Here is an 8,164-nt window from a genome sequence, read left to right on the forward strand (position 1 = left end):
TCTCCCTCTGGGGAGTACACTCATCCCTATAGCAAAAATCCCTCTCAAAAAAAAAAAAAAAAAAAAAGGATGCAAACCCAGGTTTTTGCCTGCAGCACCTGCACTATGCTATGCTGTTTCTCAGTTCTCCGTTGCCATTATCATTTGCCAATATTGCTAAATGGTGGCAAAACTAAAGGAGGCAAAGACAGACATAGGTGGGCAAAGACTTAGTTGTGGTGGACATCTGGAAGCACCCAGATAAGCTTCACAGAGAGTCTAGAACCTCTAAGACTGAAAGGCAACCACCTGCCCCAAAACAAAATCTAGACCCTAAAAAATCTGAAACAAGCTCCAAACCCAGACAGACTGCAGAGTAGTTTCAAGTATTTGTGAGCAAATGTACAAGGGATTTTTAAAAACTTCACGACAAATTATGAAAGAACTGTGGATGGGTTTAAATATTTTTGCACCCAAATAAACTGATACTTTAATTCCATTTTTCATGAACTTTCTTGAAGTTCCTGATAGAGGCTAGGAATTATATTAAGCACCAAGTGAGGTTCTCAGAGAAGTAGAACTGGAATCCTAAACCTTATAGGAGAAAAATATCACCCATGGAAAGTATGTAGAGAAGACTTCTTGGAGAAAATGAGGTGTGGCTAGCCTTGAGATGCTTGGGAGACTATGGACCAGCAAGAGCATTCAAGGGGTGTTTGGTGGATTTCTGTGGAACTGCCATCTCACTGGCTTACTTGGAAAACCTTCGGTTGACAGAGCGGCCCATCAAGGCAACAGTTGGAGAATTACCGAACCTGTTCTGGATCTGTTGAGTCAGCTGGTATGAAACACACCAGATCTCTCACTTCCTTAAGAACATCACTGGGAAACACTAGGGTGAAAGGTTGGCTTGGACATAGCAAGGGTCCTGGCCCTGGAATTTTTTGACAAGATGGATTCAGGAAAAATAATCTGTGCTGCCGATTCAGCCGTGGAATTGTGAAAGAATGCTGGCCTTCGTTGCAGGAAGGGAAAGTGCTCACGGTGGCTTCAGTGAGAGCTCCACACATCAGGAAATGCTGCATCTTGGCCTCTGCCCCGCCCCCCCTCCTCCCTGTCATTAAACTTCTGCTTTCCCTTCTGTGCTCCTCTTGTTTACTCTCACAGAGAATTCTTGGTCTTAGTTTAAGGTAGAAAGAATTAAGACTGGAAATATTTTGTGTCTGTAGGGCCAAACCCAGATGCATCCTGGGAAATTCTAAAATTCAGCTTGGAGAAAATGGATTAACAGCATAGCTCATTAAAGCAAGAAAATTAAAACCAAAAATAATAATAATTTAGAACCCAAGAACTAGATGCCTTCTCTTTTCCGCTTAATCAAGAAAGAGCCCAGAAAACTTGGGACATAGTCACATTTATTTAACCCACGTATTTCATCAATATTATATTTTTGTTCAGTTAGTACTGAGTTCCTAACACCTCTGTGATCCTGTCACCACAAAACAGAAAGCATAGTCCAGAAAAAAGCAGCTCTGGAATCAAGCTGTCCTCAGAACCATTCCTAAGCCCAGCAGCTTTAGGAGGCTGTAGTTAGGATAATTATGTTTACTGAAGCAAAATTCAGAACCATCATCTGATAGTAGGACAGAAGGGTAAAGCAATGAGTCATTCTCCTGTCACTAAGGTCTTTTCCCTGTAATCTTCAGTAGAGGCCAGAAATTGCAAAGAAGAGAAACGTAACCCAGCAAAATCAAAGACGGATGTTCCAAGCTAAGGGCCTAGAGAAACTAATTTCCCTTGCAAGTTCTGTTTGGTATGCTAGGCAGGGGAAAAGTATAATCCCTACAATGCACCCGAATTACTACTTTGTGGCATTAAAGAAAAAAATAACCAATTCATTTACAATGCAAAAGAATTCTTTCTTTATTTCCCCCATGAGCAGGAGAAAGAGAAAAAGACAGCACTCCCAACAGGGTGTTGATGCCCACAATCCAACCCAGCTTCAGCCAGACCCGGTCATAGGCAAAAATGTGCCCACTGCACTCAGGAAGGTGTATGGGCCTAGAATCTTCTCATGAGAGTCATCCTCACAGACCATCATGTTTCACCACTGCACCACCTCCAGCCCACCACTTGAATTTAATAAATACTGATTAAATCACCCACTAGGCTTCTGAACCAGGAGGAGGCAAGGTTTATTGGATAGTAAGTTGAATAGCACTATGTGAGCTCCATTTCAAAGGCTCTCTCAGCTGGCTGAAGTTGCTGCTCCCCCAGGGAAGGAGAGGGGTGAAAGCCACAGTGACCCCATAGCTAAGGATGTTTCTGATCATATCACAGCTCACTACAGAAGGACAAGCAGAGGAACTGACCAGAAGTCGAAATTCCACAGATAACAACACCTTGACTCCTATACCTAATCAAGGATTTTTTTTCAACTGAAATAATTTACATATATTGAAATTTACCCATTTTAATGTGAGGCCTGTGACTTTTTATTTTTTTTTTTGAGAGGTTTTTGCTATAGGGCGCGTGCACTCACCAGGCAGACAGAGAGAGACAGAGAGACAGAAAGCAAGAAATCACCCCCCAAGGGGGATGGCCACACCGCAATCCCTTCTCCTCCATTCTCCTCTCGGGATCTTGGGCACGCACGCACATGTGCCTGGCGTGAGTTTTAAGCCACCGGGTCTGGGACGCGAACCGCGGTGGACTACATGGGAGTCCAACGACATAGCCATTACGCTAACTGCTGGTCCTGAGGCCTGTGACTTTTGACAAATGTATGTAGTCATATAACTATTCCATGACCAAACTATAGAATAATCAATTCAAAACATTTCTCCAAACCTTATTATCAACTTCTCGGTCCCTACCCAGCCCCTGGAAACCACTGATTTGTTTTCTGTCCCTCTAGTCACCTTTTCCAGAAAGTTGTAAAAGTAGAGTCATATTCTCCTAGAGACTGGCCCTTTTCACCTAGCTAATGCATTTGAGATTCATGCTTGTTATAGTGGGTATCAGGAGCATGTTTCCTTTTATTGCTGAGTGGTATTCCATGGTATGAACGTACTATAGTTTGTACAACCACGCACCAGTTGAAGAACATTTGAGTTGTTTCTGGTTTGGGACAATCATGAATCAAGCAGTTATAAACATTTACTTAAAGGGGTTTTTGGTTTTGTTTTCTGAGAGACTTTTTTTGCCGGAGGGTATGCATGTTTGCCGGAAACACACAGAGACAGAGAGACAGGGGGATCCACCAGGGAGATGGCCATGCCACAATCCCTTCTCTTCCATTCTCCTCTCGTAATTTTGGGCACACATGCACATGAACCTAGCATGAGTTTCAAGTTACTGGGACGTGAACCACAGTCAACTACTTGGGAGTCCAGTGCCTTAATTACTAGGCCACCTGCTGGCCCCTGCTTAAACGTTTTGTGTGAATTTGAGCTTTTATTTCACTTGGGTGAATACTCAGCCATGTGATTCCTGAGTTGCATGATAAATATAAGTTTTACTTTACAGGAAATGCAGAAATGTTGTCCTAAGTGGGCTGTGCTATTTTGCATTCCTCCAGCAATACATGGAAGTCCCAGGCATGTCACATCTTCAACAGGAGTTGGTACTGCCACAGATTTTTTGTTTTGCTTTCTAATTTTAGCCATCCTTCTCCACATAACATATACCAACTGTCTACACTCTATGGTAGAGACTGAAATACTGGAGGTCATAAAAGCATTGAAAACTGTTATGGACACTAGGGACAAAGTGGAAGGAGAGTGGGAGAGGGGAAGAGTGCAACAAGGGAAATTTGGGGAAAAATGGAGAAGTAAGACATTTGTTGGATATAGATATGGTTTGTTGCCTGTTGGTGATGTGTATAGTATTTTCAACTTGCCTCCTGTGTGGCATATATCATGTTGGGTAAAATCTCTTTACAAACTAATGATGTATAATGATTAATTGTATAAAAAATCATTTTAAATAAATAAATAAATAATTTACCCAAGATCACATAGCTGGAAAATTGTCAGAGCACCAACCACTATACTTATCTACTTCTGGATACAATATAAAATTTCAATTCTTTTTTAATTTAGCCATCCTAATCAGTGTAGTTTTAATTTGCATTTCCCTAATAACCAATGTTCCCATTTGCCAGTCATATATCTTCTTTGGTGGAGTGTCCAAATCTTTTGCCCATATTAAACAATTGCTTCATTCGTTTTCTTATCATTGAGATTTGAGACTTCATTGCATATTCTGGATATACGTCCTTTATCAGACATGTGATTTGCAAGTACTTTTCCCGGTTTCTGGTTTTCGTTTCATTCTCTTAACTACGTTAAATGAGGATGTTGGGCCAGTAGCAGTGGCACCACAATAACCCAATGGCCTATAACGCTGGACCCATGTGGGAAGGCCCTGGTTTGCATCCTGACGTCTCCCTGTACATGCCAGGCTTACACATGCATGCCTGAGATCTGGGCTGGCATTTCCTGGTGGACATTCAATAAGGAGTTACTGGGGCCGAGCAGATGGCATTAGCGGCTATGTCACTGGATTCCCACAAGGCCAATTACAGTTCAAATCCTGGACCTGGTGGCTTGAAAAATCATTCTGGATGTGTATGAGTGTTTGCCCAAGATCCTAGAAGGAGAATGGAGGAGAAGGGATTGCAGTGTGGCCATGCCCCATGGGGGTGATTTCTCACTTTCTCTTTCACTGTCTCTGTCTCTGTCTCTCTCTCTCTCCCTCTCTCTCCCTCTCTTTCTCTCTCCGGTGAGGGCATGTGCCCTATGACAAAAATTTCTAAAAAAATTAAAAATAAGGAGTTACTGAAAGGATTATTTAATGAGGTAAAATGGCGACAGGGAGAACACAATGGGAGATACAGGCAGAAGAGACGACTAAAACTAGACTACCAGACTAAGAATTTCTACCTTTACCTATAGGCATTTAGGAGGCTCTGAAGGGCTTCAGACAAGAAATAAATGGGAAAAGATTTGAAAGATTGTACTGGAAATAGCACAGAAAATGGATAGGAAGAGGAGAGGCACTAATCGGGAGATTAATGAGACCAATGAAAATGTCCAAGCTGGCCATCCCAGGGCCTGGACCCCACATGGTCAACTACACAGTTAAAGTCTCAGACCCCGTGGCTTGAAACACACTGGGTCCATGTGCATGTGTGCCCGGAATCCCAAAAAGAAGCTGAAGTGGAGGAGGAAGGATTGCAGCATGACCATGCCCCACGGCAGGGTACTTTCTCACTTTCTCTTTTTCACTCTCTCTCTCCCTACTTCTCTCCAACGAGTATACAAGCTCACTGGCAAATTTAAAAGAAGAAAGAAATAAAAAGAAAATTTCCAGGCAAGAGATGATGATGAATGGCTAAAACACAGACACAGTGTCAGGCCCAGAAAGCAAAGAGCGGATATGAGATCCTAGGCAGACAACGGGACATCTTTTTGCCCCAAGATCACATGAAATTGAAAATTTCTGACTGGTACCCACCATTACAAGAAATAAAAGAGCCATTTGTGGAGGACCCAATGTGCATAATGAAATTCTTTTTCTAGACCTCATGCAAAGGCAACCATACCTCCCCAGTAGACTTTGCAACCAACTCTCTTTTTAGAAAGTATTCAGTTCATATTCACCTCCATATTATGCCCTTTGAACTTTTGTATGAATAAAACACAATTCAAATCTACTTTGAATCAGAAGCCCAGGTATATTCTACTGTAATAGCAATTTTAATAAAAGTGAGTTAGTGGGACCAGCAGTTGGTGAAATGGCTATGTCACTGGACTCCCATGTAGTCGACAGCTGTTCGAGTCCTGGACCCAATGGCTTAAACTCATGTCGGCACATGTGCGTGCATGCCCAAGATCCCAAGAGGAGAATGGAAGAGAAGGGATTGCAGTGTGGCCATCACCCTGAGAGGTGACTTCTCGCTTTCTGTCTTTCTGTCTGTCTTTCTGGCAAATGCATGCGCCCTATAGCAAATACCTCTTACAAAAAATAAAAATAAAAATAAATAAATAAAAGTGAGTTGGTAAATTTAATGATCCATTTAGGATGAATTCAACACGAATGTATGAACAAGCAGTCTTCTCTTTTTATATTCCCACTCAGGTTTACATAAGTCACTTCTCCCTGCCCTTATCTGTTCTTATTTATTTTTACTTATTTCATGAATGAGAAAGAGAGAGAGAGACCCCCAACAGGGCCTTCCTACCACCATTCACCTCCAGTCTTAATTGCCATGTCCAAGGAGGTCCCAGGACACAAACACAGGACCTTTCCTGTGTGGGTCCAGTTGCAATACCACTGTGCCACCACCTGGCTTCCCTGCCCTTATACGTTCACTGAAAAATTGGCCAAATGCACACAAGCATGGACCTTCAAAGAGTCAGAACTCAGGGCGTGTGCAGTTGGGATGGTGCCTTGCAGACATCTGCTTCAGTGGATTCTCCAAGAAAGCAACAGAAAGTGTCCAGAAGTGGGTTTTGCCCATACAACACAGTATGCTAGAACAACAGGAAATCCTTAGGCAGACATTATTATACTCCCAGTTTAAGTGCCTTAGAGACAGTGCCTTTGGCCCTAGTATTTTTGTTTTTGTTTTTGCCACTTATTATTGGCAGCCCTGCTTCACCATCAAGAACACTAATAGAGGGAACCAGCAGTTAGCGTAATGGCTATGTCGCTGGCCTCCCACGTAGTCAAGCGCGGTTCGCGTCCCGGACCCGGTGGCTTAAAACTCACGCCGGGCGCATGTGCGTGCGTGCCCAAGATCCCGAGAGGAGAATGGAGGAGAAGGGATTGCGGCATGGCCATCCCCCCTGGGGGGTGATTTCTCACTTTCTGTCTCTCTGTCTCTCTCTGTCTGGTGAGCACACGCGCCCTATAGCAAAAAAACCTCTCCAAAAAAAAAAGAACACTAATAGAGCCAGCCTTGTAGCACAGTGGTCAAGCACTCTGCAGAGGAAGTAGATCCTACATGGCTGCCCAGCGTTCACATCCTGGCTCAGGGCCACTTGACAAACATGCTGGGGTTTCGGATATACCTAGAATCTGGATGGGATGGAGAACTGGAGGAAAAAGAATACATAACAGCAGGAAGGTTCTAGTCTTGGCTTTGTTCATTAATCAGAGACTTCTTAATTCCTCTGGCCCCAGGTATTCATTTTACAGATGAGATTGAACTAAAATTAGATTATTTTAAAGGGTCTTGAGTAAAAGAGAATCTGATTATAAATCTAACTTTGGAGGAAACATCCGAATTTATAACCACTGCTTTTGGTGATTAGGGCAATAAATATCTTTCTAAAGAATTGAAAGAATGAATGCTCCCTTTATAATGCCATTGGGGTAAACCAATAATTTTTTGATTCATTTACAATTCATCATTCTGAATAAAGAAAGAAGAAAAAAATGAAAACTGGTGTCAGTTAACAATCTTTTTTTTGAGAGAGAGAGAGGTTTTTACTGTAGTGTGCATGCTCTCACCGGAGACACTGAGAGAGACAGAGATAGAAAATGAGAAATCACCCCCTGGGGAATAGCCGCACCACAATCCCTTCTCCATTCTCCTCTCAGGATTTTGGACACACACGCACACATGCCTGGTATGTTTCAAGGTGCCAGGTCTGGGAGTCAAAACCACAGTTGGCTATTTGGGAGTCTAGCACCACAATCACTATGCCACCTGGTGACCCCCAAAGTCACCTTTCTAAAAGAAATAACTAATTGTATATTTATGTGTCAGCCACAACTAAACTTTTTGCTACCTAAAAGCCAAACAAAAGAACTCTAAAGACCATTAAATTCTCTTCAGACATTATACCACTTCTATCACTTAATGAAGTTGCCAAAATTCCCTCTAAAAGAAACTTCAACACACACACACAAATGTTTTGGAACTCAGAGTGCTATGAACTATGTACTCTTTTTCCTCATGAGAATCCCCAATAAGGAATTATTTTATTAGATCTGTCAAATTACAGACTTTAAAGATGTAATTTTGGCAGACATAATCATTAGAACAAAAATCTCGGGAACCAGCAGTTAGCGTAATGGCTATGTCGCTGGACTCCCACGTAGTCGACCGCGGTTCGTGTCCCGGACCCGGTGGCTTAAAACTCACGCCGGGCACGTGTGCGTGCGTGCCCAA

The sequence above is a fragment of the Tupaia chinensis genome, unplaced genomic scaffold (genome assembly GCF_000334495.1).
Source record: "Tupaia chinensis unplaced genomic scaffold, TupChi_1.0 Scaffold000320_2, whole genome shotgun sequence".
NCBI lineage: Eukaryota > Metazoa > Chordata > Mammalia > Scandentia > Tupaiidae > Tupaia > Tupaia belangeri.